The sequence below is a fragment of the Camelina sativa genome, chromosome 18, assembly GCF_030686135.1.
Source record: "Camelina sativa cultivar CO46 ecotype springtype chromosome 18, ASM3068613v1".
NCBI lineage: Eukaryota > Viridiplantae > Streptophyta > Magnoliopsida > Brassicales > Brassicaceae > Camelina > Camelina sativa.
In genome coordinates, this window is record NC_141897.1 from 4,215,017 (window position 1) to 4,227,506 (window position 12,490).

Sequence of the window (12,490 nt, forward strand, 5' to 3'; positions counted from 1 at the left end):
AAATTCAATATTCAGTAAATTTAATCATAGTCTTACTCTTGGAACATTTAATAATAAAAAATAACTTTTAATAAAAAAAAGATTTTTTTTTGTTATCTCTGCATAAATTATGATAAATTTCAATTTTATTTATGGGATCTCAGAACTCAATTATTCATGATTGACCAAATCATTATGAAAGGGGTGATCTCGTAGTTCTTGGTCTATGGAGATGATAATTGCGGGGGACTTTAAATCCTTGCGTCACCATTCGTAAAACGAGGATGATCCTTCGCCGGGATAGCTCAGTTGGTAGAGCAGAGGATTGAAAATCCTCGTGTCATCAGTTAGCTATATGAAGTATGCGAGAATGCATAGTCACACATGCCAAGTATAATATTGCACTCTCAACTACACAATATAGATGTATTGCAAGACTACATGCATAAACTATATGACGTCATGTGGTTAACACCATAAACATACAATTCCGATACACCAGTTGACTGATCCGGCGTTGACCAAAATTGACCAAAAAAATATTCCAATTTTTTTTTTATGTATACTATTAAAAACCAAAAAAAATAAATTGCTATATGAAATAGTTATAGTTTTTTTTTAAAATTAAGACATATTCTATATTATATAACTAAATATTTTGTTTACATTTTTAATGTATACATTCTTATAATTAGTAATTTTTATTTTGAAGCTAAACAAATAGTCAACTTTTTTACAGTCAAATATATTGTTTTGCAAAATCAATTTTTTGGATCTTCTATCTTCTATATATTAAAAATAAATATTGTGTGTTTTTGTTGTTTACAATCAAATATATTTCTTTATTAAATGAAAAATGTATTTAAATAAATCAAATAATAAGTTGATGTTTTTAATTGCAATAGAAAAAATTAACTATTATAAGACTGGATGAATTAACATATATACACTATATTTTCTATTGCAAAACTTAATAAAAGTGAAATGAAAAAGCCTTAATATTTTTTCAGATATTATAATAATTCTTAATAAAATTTAATTATAAAAAATTTCAATAGTTCTAATGATTTTGATATCTATTGGGTTTGGTTCTAAGTATTTTTGTTGTAGAAATATTTTTTGTGGTTGAGAATATTAAATAATATTAATTTTCTATTTAGATAATTTAAGTAAGAAGTTGATGTTTTAAATTAATAATGTTAAAATAATTCGTTTTCTTATTTGATTTATTACAACAAGATTATCTGGTTTGAATTTAAATTTTCATATCTTATGAATGATTTTTATTTCAATTTTACTTAAGTTTTGAAATTGAAAAAAAGGAACTCTTATAAGACTAAATGAATGGAATATATATATAATATATCTTTATTTTGGATCCATATATATTTTTAATTATAAAACACCATAAATGATTCTTAAATAATTCAATTAATTTTTTTTATTTTGGTTTGTAATACTAAAAACAAAAAAAAAATGCATATTTTTATTGGTCAACATCGGTCAACGCCGGTCAATACTGGTCAACACCGCATTCTGATGAATAGTGTACCGAAATAAGATGGTTGTGATGTTGAGCACATGATATCATATAGTTGATATATGTGATCACGTAATACATATACTTTGTATAGTTGAATATACATTTCCAAAATTGACATGTGTGGTCATGTATTCTGATATAGTTTGTGTAGCTGACTATCTTTTTTCCAGAACAAAACCATCCAAAATATAAAATTTGCAACTACACCATATGACTCTACAAAAATGTAGGTCAGTATTACAACCTCAAAAGTCACCTACAATATAACCCTTTGAGTATATCGACGACGTGCCAAAAAGTAATGTCACTCATAAACCATACGGAAAATAAAAACACAATGTTTCAATAGTATAAAAATAATATCGAGTAAAAATAATATCGAGTTTGTATTTTTATGTAGTTTTTTACGGTATAAAATCAAAACTCAAATCTCAGCTCGTCCATCATCTCGACTTGGAGCGTGCATGAATGACTCTGTAACTTGGGTTCAATACATGTTCTTTGGTTTGCCGTATTTTTCACCCTTATACTTATTGCTTTCTCAACTTTTCTACATGAAAATTTTACTTCTTTAAAATTCACCTAACAAGTCTATTCTTTGTAGAGCTACTTATGCAAAAATATTTTATATTTTATATGACCTATTTGTCTTTCGGTTTAATAATAAAATTCAAGTTTATATTTAACATTGTGGATTCTAATATTAAAGACGACACCGTGATGAATCGGTTTCGATTAATGTATTAGAATTTTGGTGTATTGATAACTCTTTTCCCTTCTCTTAATTATATTATATGAGTAATATATTTATGTCTATCATTATGAAGGGGTGCTATTACAAACCAGGACAGCTCTTCAAAGGTGACTGTATATACATGTATATATGTGTGGCTGTTGAATCATTACTGCAACGGTTGTGTTCACATAATGTGAGAAACACTACCACACCAAATACACACCAGAAAGAGAGATGAATGATCTTCTTCATCAAAGATCACGTGAAAGCAATAAAGAGTAAGGGAAGAGAAAATCAATTACGGAAGACTTGGATCCATCATCAAGCATAATCAAGCAATAGATCAAGGTTAGTGTTTTCTTCTTCTCTAATAAAGTGTTCATGGTTGAATTAGATCAAATCTAGATGATCTTTGGGATATATATAGATTTCATAAATATAGAAATCTGAATTTATATTTGGTATAAGAGCAAAACTAGATTTATTTAATTCACCGATAGTCAACCGTAATGTATTTGTTTGATCGAGTGTTTACATATTCATGCAATCTGGGTCATTTGCGATTATTAGAATGATAACGACATCATTCATGAACAGGTGCGTTATAAATAATGTTGGGATAAGCTTGACGCACAAGCAAGTCTAAAAAGATTAGGATTAGTAGTTTAGAAAGTTATGAGAAATAAGGAATTGGTCTTACTAGAGAGATTAGGAAAGGTGAGTTGAGAGATCCTTATATATAGAGTTGTCAAGTTGTGACTTCTTATTATTGAGATTTGAGAGAAGAGAGAAATTTAGGTTTTTGAGTTATTTTTCCTAAAGTAAGAAAAGAGATTTCTTCGAGATTGTGTTAAAACTTCTTTCTTGATTTCTAGATTTGGTATCAGAGCGTTACGATATCCTATGGAGCGATGTCTGAGGGTGCAATTGTCCCTATCTACGACCATCCAATGTCCTATGCTCAATTCAACAAACTACACGGTATGGGCGTTAAAGATGAAGATTGCTTTAAAGGTTCACAAGGTTTGGGAAGCCATCGAACCTGAAACAGAATTAACCGACGAAGACAAAAATAATATGGCTATGGCTCTATTGTTTCAGTCTATATCTGAGGCCCTTGTTATGCAAATTGGTGATCTAGATACGGCTAAACAGATATGGGATGCCATCAAGTCAAGACATGTGGGAGCAGAACATGTGAAAGAAGCACACCTACAAACACTTATGGCTGACTTTAAGTGACTGAAGATGAAAGATACAGAGAAAATAGATGAGTTCGCAGGAAAGATGTCAGAGATAGCTTCAAAATCCGCCTCTCTCGGAGCAGCTATTGAAGAATCCAAGATGGTTAAAAAGTTTCTTAACTGCCTTCCTCACAAGAAGTTCATCCACATAGTGGCTTCTTTTAAACATGTGTTAGACCTAAACACCACCACTTTTGAAGACATTATAGGGCGGCTTAAAGCATATGAAGAAAAAATCTTCGTTGATGCAGGCGAAGTACAAGAGGATCAATCTAAACTAATGTATGCAAACATGGAGACACAAAAGTATGCAAACATGGAGACCCAAAATAGTCAAGAATATACAAACAACTATCGAAACAGATGTCGAGGAGGCCGTTTCTATAGAGGACGAGGGAGAGGACGCGATAATGGACCAGGAGACGCTTCTCGCATCACCTGCTTCAAATGCAACAAACAAGGTCATTTTGCTTTTGATTGTCCTGACCGTTTACTAAAGCTCCAAGAAGCTCAAGTTCTAGATAATGCTAATACACGAGGCTGATGAACTTATGATGCATGAGATTGTTTTTCTTAATGAATAACGATGCATTTCAAGTAAGTTTGAAACCAACACGGGAGAGGACAATATATGGTACCTTGACAATGGTGCCAGTAACCACATGACATGAGATAGAAGATACTTTGAAAAGATGGATGAGTCTGTTACCGGGAAGGTAAGGTTTGGAGACGACTATCTTGTTGATATAAAAGGAAAAGGATCAATCTCGCTTGTTGACATGAATGGTGAGTTATGAGTCATGACAGATGTTTACTACATCCCTGATTTTAAAAGTAACATTATCAGTTTGGGCCAAGCAACAGAAGCAGGATGTGACATCAGGTTAAGGGGAGGATATCTAACAATGAGAGATGCTCAAGGAAAATTACTCGCTAAAGCTCCAAGGTTGAAGAACAGACTTTACAAGATTCGTATGGACTTTCAAGACAATGCTTATTTGAACCTGTCATCTATAAGTGAATCTAGTCGTTTGCATGCTTGTTTTGGACATATAAATTCCGAAACTATCAAGTTTATGAAGCAGAGAGAGTTAGTTGATATGCTCAAATTGTAATACCCTAATGGTACTAACAGCCTTGCAGTTGTAATACTCTAAGGGTCGAATCCACAAAGACTCTGGATCACACAATAGACTTATTAATCTTTTAATTATGCTAAATCAAAATATTAATTTAAAAACAATTCAAAAACAGAATTAAAAAGTGTTGTAAATTCAGGAATTAAAAACGATAGGTCTAGGAAAATTCTCAGGAATTTATGAAACATTAAATCAATTAATAAATTAGGATTCAATAAATTAAAATCAGATCTAGAACTCTAAACACAATTGTAAAATAAATCAGTTCTCACTGCAAATATTATCTAAATTTAAAACCCGAAAATCCAAATCTCTTTGTAAAATTCAAGGTTAAAAATCATCTTTAAAAACAAGTTTAGATTATTCACAAAATTACTAAATCAAATCTCTTTGCAAGAAGTAATTTTGCTCATCAATGGTTTTATCAGGAAAATCAATTATATTCTCATATCAATTTATTTTCCTAGGTTATCAATTCTAGGTGATCAATCAAGAATTAATATGAATAACAACCAAAGATGAAGATCATAGAAGAATAAGAATCCTAATAAAAAAACAGATCTAGTAAATCATAAAAACCCTATGATAACCCCGAACCTAACAAGAGATCTACTCAGACATGTTGAAATAAGCAATCATCATGAATAAAATAGATATCATATAAAAGAGAAAAACAAAGAGTTTAGAAAGCTTCTCTCAACAGGGCTGAGTTCTTGATTTCTCTCTCCCAAAAAGCTCTCAGGGTTCTCTCTCTCAAAAAGTGGCAGAAAATAAAACGTAGGTCTAAACAATAATCTAAAAATCCTATATATACTTGTTTACACGAATGGGCCTCAATTGCAAATAAGGAAAACTTGGGCAATTTTTGTAAATCTTCCAAAACTTGTGGGAAAAACTTCCGCCTTGGATTGTGACTGCTGCATCGAACGATGCTTAGGTTACATCGGTCGATGCATACTCATGAACTCGTCTCCCAACTTCACATCTCATCCTCAATGCTTGAATATGCTCCAAATCTTCCCATTTAACTCCATTATGTTCCATTCGTGCAATTGAGTACCTAATCCTATAAAGAATCAAAAACAACATAAAAACAAATCAAAAGACTCAAAAAGCACACTTATATCATGGTTTTTTTATATCACTTGTCCAAGGACTCCCACACGTAGCGTTCGAAAAGGAGATCTTTAGGTCATGTCTTCTTGGAAAACATACAAGACAGACGCTTCCACAAGCCACCACATACAGAGTATCTTTGAAACAACCGTTCCCGTTTTTTTATATAATAATATTAATTCACAAGTGGTCTCATACCCACTAACAACCTAGCAACAATCTACAACAGCGGATAACAAAACAATTCCATTAAACCAATAATGCAATAACCAAGTTCCAACATCCTACAATGTTCTATCAACTCAACACAAGAAACCTAACAATAGCTAGACCACAAACATTCAAGCCTCTAGAACATCCTCCTCCTCATCGCCCTGATTCCACGATCACACTTTGCCTTTACATGCACCACAAACACATATTGAGATGCATGAGTATTATTATAAATACTCAGTGAGGCCATCCTCCCATCTACTAGGCTATACACACAAGCAACTGAGACTCCAATGTTTAACAAACAACAACAAAACACAACAAACCAAGAATCACAAATCACACAAGTTGGTGTCGACCGACACCAGATAGGTGTCGATCGACACTGGCCCAAACATGGTGTCGACCGACATCCACTTGGTGTCGATTGAAACTGACCCCGCAGACACGTTTTGCTCGAAGCCGGTCGTCAAAATCTCCGTTCTTAATCATCTCCAATCCATCCCAAAACTCCCCCAAATGCTTTAGGAACCTAAGGAAACATGAAACCAACCAAACCACACAAGCAAAACACCACAAATAGACAAAGAACAACCAAACAAAAGAGATCTCAGGCTTAGATCAGCCATGGTCAAGCACTCACCTCTTTTACAGGAAGATTTGAATGACAAACGGTGGAACCAACACCTTAAGAAGCTTCTCCTTCGTTCCCAACAACAGCTCTCCCTTCTACAGCTTCAGATCTCGCCAAAAACAAGCCAAAATCTCAAAAACCACAAGTTCTCTCCTTTCTCTCTTTTTCCTCTGCAAACGGCGACGACAACACCTTCTAAAACCCTTAACTTATTGCTTCCCCTCTTATATACTAGGTTTAGGTAACTAAACCAAACCAACCAAACAAAAAATTACGAATTAAAACCAAACTCGACGAACCCAGAAATAGTGGTGTCGATCGACACACACCTGGTGTCGGTCGACACTCACTCTAAAAATCTAAAAACTGGTTCGCGGATGTTACAATCTTCAGCTCTAGAACTGGTCCAGGGAGATCTTTGTGGACCTATAACACCGAGTACAGCTGCTGGAAATCATTTTATTTTTGTTCTCATTGATGATCATTCACGTTACATGTGGATCACCTTGTTGAAAGAAAAGAGCTCAGCATTTGAGAAGTTTAAGACCTTTAAGAATCATGTTGAGAAAGAATCAGGGGCTCGAATCAAGACCTTTAGAACAGATAGAGGTGGTGAGTTTTTCTCACAAGAGTTTAATGAGTACTGTGAGAATGTCGGGATCCAGAGACATCTTACTGCTCCATATACACCACAGCAGAATGGTGTTGTAGAACGAAGGAACAGAACAATGATGGAGATGAAAAGAAGTATCCTAAAGCACATGAGAGTTCCAAATTATCTTTGGGGGGAAGCAGTGAGATACTCCACATATCTGCTAAATAGAATAGCTACAGAAAAGAAGAGTTATCGTAAGTCGGGATGTGATATTTGATGAGAGTAAATGCTGGAATTGGAAACAAAACTTTACAGAGCAAGACAGTGATGGAAGCTTTAATATTATTCTTGGTGAGTTTGGGAACCATGGTATAGTGTATGAGCAAGAAGTTGTTTGTGATAACCCGAAGTTTGGTGAAAATACTGATGGTGGTAATGAAGATGAGAGAGAAGAAACAAAGAACAATGGTCATACACCTAAAATAACAGAACACGAGACTGCAAAAAACAGAGAAGAAGTTGATGATGTGGAGAACAATCAGCCGGTTCTAAGAAGAAGCCAAAGACAGAGTAATACTCCTAAGTATCTTGGAGACTATGTCCTATTTGCCGAAGAAGAAGGAGAAACACTTCTTTTGTGTCTTAACAATGAACCAAGAAGTTTTAATAAAGCAAGAGGATCAAATAAGTGGCTTAATGCTTGCAACGAAGAGATTAAGTCAATCGAAAAGCTGAATACTTGGGTTTTATTCGACCTACCTCTTGGTATAAAGCCAATTGGACTCAAATGGGGTTTTAAGCTGAAAAGAAACTCTGATGGCAACATCAACAAGTATAAAGCCCGACTTGGTTCTAAGGGATATGTGCAACAATATGGAATCGATTTCGAGGAAGTTTTTGCTCCTGTTGCATGCATCGAAACTATAAGACTTCTCATAAACTATTGCAGCGACAAACGGGTGGGAAATTCATCATTTAGATGTAAAAATAGCGTTTCTTCACGGAGAACTCAAGGAGACAGTTTATGTCACTCAACATGAGGGTTTTGAGAAGAAAGGGTGTGAAGGCAAGGTTTATAAGTTGAATAAAGTGTTGTATGGTTTGCGACAAGCTCCAAGGGCATGGAACAACAAACTAAACCAGATTCTTGAGGAGCTGCAGTTCAAAAAGTTTTAGAAGGAGCAGACTGTTTATCGACAGACAGAGAAAGAACAAACCTTGGTTCAGTTTATGTAGATGATTTATTTGTCACAGGAAGAGACAAGCAAATCATTTACAAATTTAAGGAGGAGATGGCTGCTAAATTTGAAATGAGTGATCTTGGTAAGTTAACTTACTATCTCGGGATAGAGGTAATCCAACATGAGAATGGAATTGTTCTAAGTCAAAGGAGATATGCTCAGAAAATCTTGGAAGAAACAAGAATGGTGGATTGCAATCCCGAGTACATACCAATGGAGTTTGGACTCACGCTGTTGAAAGCAGAGAATGAGAAAGAGATGGACGCTACAGACTTAAGGAAAAAAATCGGTTGTCTTCCGTATTTAATCCACACAAGGCCGGATTTGTCGTATTGTGTAGGTGTCTTGAGCAGGTATATGCATAGTCCCAGGGTGTCACATGGTGAGTCAATGAGACAATTTTTTAGGTACATTAAAGGAACAACAACTCTTGGCTTAACCTTTAAAAGAAGCTAGAAAATACAAAGACTAGTTGGATATAGTGACAGCAGCCTTAGCATTGATCTGGACGATGGAAGAAGCACGACATGTCATATTTTCTATTTAGGAGATAGTCCTATATCTTGGTGCTCACAAAAACAGGTTGTAGTGGCTTTATCATCATGTGAGGCAGAATTTATGGCTGGAACCGAAGCAACTAAACAAGCTATTTGGTCGCGAGACTTGCTGAGTGAGATTGCGGGAGTCGAAGTCAAGAAATCTGTTATTCATATTGATAATAAATCCGCCATAGCTGTTACGAAGAATCCTGTTTTCCATGGCAGAAGCAAACATATTCAAAGACATTTTCATTTCATCAGAGAATGTATGGAGAATGAAGAAGTTGAGGTTGAGCATTTTCCAGGAATCAAGCAAAAGGCGGATATTCTTAATAAGGTATTGGGAAAAATGAGGTTAAAAGAGATGAGAGAGTTCATGGGAGTTCAAGACTTAGTGAAAATGTGTTTCAAGCTTAAAGAGGAGAATATTGCGATAAGCTTGACGCACAAGCAAGTCTAAAGAGATTAGGATTAGTAGTTTAGGAAATTATGAGAAATAAGGAAATCGTCTTCCTATAGAAATTAGGAAAGGCGAGTTGAGAGATCTTTATATATAGAGTTGTCAAGTTGTGACTTCCTATTATTAAGATTTGAAAGAAGAGAGAACTTTGAATTTTTGAGTTATTTTTCCTAAAGTAATAAAGAGATTTTCTTCGAGATTGTGTTAAAACTTCTTTCTTGATTTCTAGAAATCACTCGTTATGTCTATAGACGGTTAACACATATTTACTGTGTAACCATATCATAACCTATAATAATAAAATATGCATGGTCGTAGATGGAATTATAGGAATGATGAGTAGTGATGTTTATGCATACATGTATTCGATTCCATGTATAAGTTCATGGCACATGTCTACTTGTTTGTCTATTTAAGTTCACGTTCACGTTTGATGATATCCGTGTGCATGATTCTGTTTTTTCTTTTATTGGTATATCCTTGAATTATGTTCTTTGATTTGTGGTAGTGCTAAACGGCAACAGGTGATTTTTGAAAACGCAAGAGCTATATGATTTAGCTTTTAACACAGAAGATCAAATCAACTTTCTCTTTTTATTAGAAAATAAGTTTTTACAAGGTTTTTCCTTAGCTCTATTTTCTAATCTTATTCTCTCTAGCCTAGATTGAATCTTCAAACTATTCTTTCTTGAAGTTTAAGATTCAAAGGCTAAGATCTCTCAATTCATGAAATGCTAATCTTTCTCAAGACTCAGCCTCCCATATTTATACTAATTGGACTTAGCCACACAATAGGCTAATTCCCAATTCTAATCAAACTAGGAATTGTTAATTTCCTTTTTACAATTTAGGTAATTAACAATTCTCATAAAACTTCATTTTATCTTTATGTTAAGAAAGTCCTTAGTCTTCTAAATCTTTCTTGTCGCTTCTCGAGTTTTCTCTTGAACACTAAATAGATTTCCTTCTTCTTTAACTTGACCCTGCTGATCCACATCCTGTACTACTTTTGTTTTAGTACATCATCTATGTCAATAGATGCATCTTCAGTCTCCCCTTTTTTAACCTTATGCTCCTTCAAGCATCCATGATCTATAATTTGCAGCAATACTAAACTTCATAAACTTATCAGAAAGTCTGATTGACAAGCATTCAAAGTTTAACACGAAACTGAAACATCCCAAAAACCAAGGTCTAAAAACAAAAGAAGTTCAACATTTAAAACAAACTGAAGAACAAACTATCTTGATGCTCCCCCGCAAACTGAGACATACTCCCCCATAAACTGATTCTTCTCCCCCTGCTTGAAGAGTATACAGGTTAAAAGCCAATCAGAGCATCTTTGACATTGGATGATTCTGGGTCAATCGATGTACCACTCCGGATAGAGTTTGTAGTACTCGAGCTGTATCAATTAGAGCTCCATAAACAACCTCAGGATCATTCTGATCGATCAATGGCATATGAATGCTTCCAAGCTCAACATTAAGATAATTCTGACCAGGATTTGCAGCAGGAGGTGGTGCAGATGATAATGGTGGAACATAAAAACTAGGACACTCAGGGAACTTAGTAGCATAGGCCTTACCAGTGCGAGCATCTTTCCAATATGCTACAAGTTTGACAAACACTTCAGACTCAGTTGTCTATATCTTCTTCTGATGCATAAGAACCTTAAAAATAGTCCTAGGAAACACTAACCACCGAGAATCATTCTTCTTAACAGTAGACAACTCAAACACCTGATCATAAACCATTCTTCCAAAGTCGAAGCGAATTCCTTTGAAAATTTTGTACACAAGCCTAGCTCGCTGCTCAGACACATGATTCCTATGAGACGATGGTATCCAGTTATAACCCGAGATGCTGAATAAAGCTCCAAACGCAGCTGGTAAATCTTTTGGATTCATATCTGCCCATGAAATATTATCTTCTCCACTCAGAGTTTCAGCAATTTTACCAAGACTAAGTAATTCAGCATCTACATCAGCTTGTTTTTCTGCTTCAGTCAAAGGTGATTGGCGAAATGCTCTGTTAATAGCAGCTGGAGAAAAATCATAAGAATACCCACGAACACTCACTACAACTCCACCTGTTGGCGCTTTGACTGGCAAACTAGCATAAAACTCAGCGATTACTTCTTTAACATATCAAGGCAAATTTTCAACACAATCTGGTATACCCATTATCTTAATCAAATCTAGAAAGCCCCATTCATCCTTACACTTAAGATTCACAGAACGTTCCTCCGTAATTCCACGAGAAATAAAAATATTGTACCTTGATGAAGCTGTTGTATTAACCTTTGATTTAGATCTTGTACTCGGTTCCCCTGTTTTTCTTGTTTTGCTTGGTGAAACATGCCCCGACTTCTTGGGGATTTTTCTTTTCTTAGTCATCCGATCAATCTGCTCTTCAACCGTAACTTCAATTGGATCGACTCCATCATCCGAATTCTCTAAAATCAGTTCCTTTCTTTTTCGAGAATCACGAACTCGAGTAGTCAAAATCCCACAAGGCTGCTCATTGAACTCGACTTCCTCCGATTCATTCAGATCAACATCACATGCCGTCCCAAACGACTCATTCTCGTCCGAAATTGTGTCTCTCGAAGATGAATCCTCCGAATACGGAACCAAACCTGGTGCATGCTCCAACTCCTTGATTTCTTCATCAACTAGATGTGGTTGATTTTTATCACCATCGGACCGATTCTCACACTTTCTTCTTCCATAAATCAACCCACTTCGTGTTGCTCGAACCATTGCAATTCACACTCTCTTCTCTTCGACAAGCAAAAATTTAGGGTTTTTTTTATAGTTGCCTATTCCTCTTCTTCGATAGCTACAAGACCTCCGATTATAAACCAATAAACCCTTTATTAAAAAGAAACAAAACAGCTCAAGCCCATAACTATACGATCCAAGCACAAAAACACCCAACTGGTCCACTGTCAAAACAATTACTTCTATCAATCTTGAACCAGTTACTGTACCACAAAGGTACAATCAAATTCTGCTCCTCCAATCAGATTTCTCAGCATCACAAATC